The sequence below is a fragment of the Gossypium hirsutum genome, chromosome A11, assembly GCF_007990345.1.
Source record: "Gossypium hirsutum isolate 1008001.06 chromosome A11, Gossypium_hirsutum_v2.1, whole genome shotgun sequence".
NCBI classification, from domain to species: domain Eukaryota; kingdom Viridiplantae; phylum Streptophyta; class Magnoliopsida; order Malvales; family Malvaceae; genus Gossypium; species Gossypium hirsutum.
In genome coordinates, this window is record NC_053434.1 from 69,504,131 (window position 1) to 69,507,053 (window position 2,923).

A 2,923-nucleotide genomic window follows, 5' to 3' on the forward strand; every position below is an offset into this window, starting at 1 on the left:
CTAGCCATGGTGTGTTTCATGAAAAATTCGGCCATGAGGAAGAAGATGAGCAAATTTGGCTTATTTTGGCATTTTTAATTCATTTTAATTACCAATTTACTAAAATGCCCTTAATGAAAAACTTTTAAAAACCTATCATACCATGTCCATTTTTGTCCACAAACTTCAAAATGGTATAATTACCATTTAAGGACCTTTAATTTAAAAATTCATAACAATTAGACACTTCTAACATGTAGAACTCAACTTTTGCACTTTTTACAATTTAGTTCTTTTGACCAAATTGAGTGCCCAAACGTCAAAATTTTTGAACGAAATTTTCACGAAATCATTCCGTGAAATCGTAGACTATAAAAATATAATAAAAATAAATTTTTCCTCATCGAATTTGTGGTCCCAAAACCACTGTCCCGACTAGGCCCAAAAATCAGGATGTTACAAAATAAGGATCAGTAAAATGCGTATTTACTAAGTAAAGGATTCCAAAAGGACCTAACGTGGTTTCCAAACTCATGAAAGATCGAGTTGCCATGCAATTTCTTTCTGAATATTATTAAGCATGTTGATAATAAATTGAGTTTAATTAAAGTAATTGTCCTAGTTTATTTATGTTATAATTGTTGAAAATTGTGTTTAATTTTGCTAAAATCTATTTTATTCATATAGTTTGCATACTTAGGATAAATTGCATTAGGGATCATTGCAATTAGTTTCATATACTTAATTTTTCATCACTTCTCAATTATATTGTTTTTATTTATCAAATTGTTAATATAATTTTACAAATTAAGTGATTAGCACAAATACAATCCCTGTGGAGACGATAACTCGATACTTACTTATTACTTGATAACGACTGTGTACACTTCCACAATCTCAAGCATTACAAGTTTTTGACACCATTGTCGGGGATTGTCAACTATTGCCATAGTCATTCTTTGTGAAATTATTTATTTTCTATTTGGTTATTTCTAGCACTACTAACTTATTCTTTTTAATTTTGTGATTTTCTTTTCAGGTGTTTATGAGAATAGATCGGATTATCAATTTACTCCTAGTAAACCCTGAAATTGAGCGAACTTTCAAACAAAGAAGACGTGAACGAATAGCTCAAAGACAAGTCAAGATGGAGCTTGGAAATTAGAATCAAGACCAAGGTAATGAAGTCGATCATGTATGAAATCCTATCATCATTGCCGATTATAGGGATCGATGCATCAGGCAATATGCTGTGCCGCTTTTCAATGAGTTAAATCTAGGAATTAGAAGGCTAGATATTGAAGAAACCCAATTCGAATTGAAACCAGTGATGTTTCAAATGCTACAAACGGTGGGCCAATTTAATGGTATGCCCACGGAAGATCCACATCTCCACCTTCGATTGTTTATGAAGGTGACTGATTCATTCAAGATAGCTGGCGTGACTGAAGACGTACTGAGGTTGAATTTGTTTCTGTACTCGTTGCGAGATTGAGCACGAGCATGGCTCAATTCATTGCCACCAAGTTCCATATCTACATGGCAAGAATTAGAAGAGATATTTTTGGTTAAGTATTTCCTGCCTAGCAAAAACGCTAAGTTGAGGAACGAGATCACAACCTTCCAACAATTGGATGACGAGTCTTTGTATAAGGCTTCGGAGCGATTCAAGGAGTTACTGCATAAGTGTCCTCATCATGGGATTCCTCGTTGTATCTAGTTGGATTAAAGAGATGAAATTTCCTGATCCGACAGAAGAGTGTTCAATTATGGAAGAGATAGAAACCTTGATTTCTATGGAAAGCAATTTTGAAGAAGATCCATTAGAGCAAGCCTCAAGGTTTGACCCTTTGAAGGATAAAGAAGGTGAAGAAAACATGGTTTTGATGGAAGCCAATCCGAGAAATTTTATTCAATCCACACGATTTGAACCATTGGAGTTGGAAGTTAGAGAATTTGTGTAACCCAAATTGTCAATCGAAGAACCACCTACACTCGAACTAAAGGTACTTCCTTCCCATTTGAAATACGTTTATTTACGTGACTGTTCCACTTTTCCTATGATTATTTTAGTAGAACTGAAAAAAGATGAAGAGGAGCAACTAATTTCTGTTCTAAAGAAATTTAAGAAAGCAATTGGTTGGACCATAGCTAATATTCGAGGTATAAGCCCTTCATTTTGCATGCACAAAATTATTCTAGAAGAAGGTGAAAAAGATCAAATTGATGGTTAAAGGAGGCCCAATCCTATTATGAAGGAAGTTGTGAGAAAGGAAGTGATCAAATGGCTAGATGCAGGAATCATCTATCCTATTTCAAATAGTTCGTAGGTAAGTCAAGTGCAGTGTGTGCCGAAGAAAGATGGAATTACGATTGTTGAGAATGAGCGTAACGAATTGATGGATCATTTTCTATTTCCTTTTATGGATCAGATGTTAGATCGACTTGTAGGTAATGAATTCTATTGTTTTTTAGATGGCTATTCGAGATATAACCAAATAGTTGTAGCTCTAAAAGTGTAACAGTCCGGTTTAGACCCTAGTTAGAATAGTGGTTTCGAGACCACAAATCCAGGTTAGAAAAATATTTTAATATTATTTTCTGTGTTTATAATATGTGAATTGGCATATGTGAAAGTTTCGTATGAAAATTTAATCGTTTATGTGCTTAATTTGATAAAATGACCTAATCGCGTAAAATGTAAAAGTGGCCTTCTATTTGTTAAAGTGCTTAATTGCTATGTCTCTTTAATTTTGAGGTCATTATGTGGTTATTTGACCATGGCATGCATCAGATGATTTAAATGGGCATTAGATAATGGTTTATTAATGATATGACGCAAGGGCAAAATGGTAAACTAGTTATAAATGATACGTTAAATAAAAGAAAAAGCTTAAAATAATTCATTTTAAGTCTTCTTCCACCTAAAATAAGAGAATAAGAA

General features: G+C 33.4%; 1 non-coding gene across 1 annotated transcript; it reads right to left on the reverse strand.

The window, feature by feature from the left end:
* Nucleotides 1-1,576: 1,576 nt before the first annotated feature.
* Nucleotides 1,577-1,683, reverse strand: LOC121210528 (small nucleolar RNA R71). The gene has a single exon (XR_005905646.1). It is a non-coding gene; the product is annotated as a small nucleolar RNA R71 (small nucleolar RNA).
* Between the last annotated feature and the right edge of the window lie 1,240 nt (nt 1,684-2,923).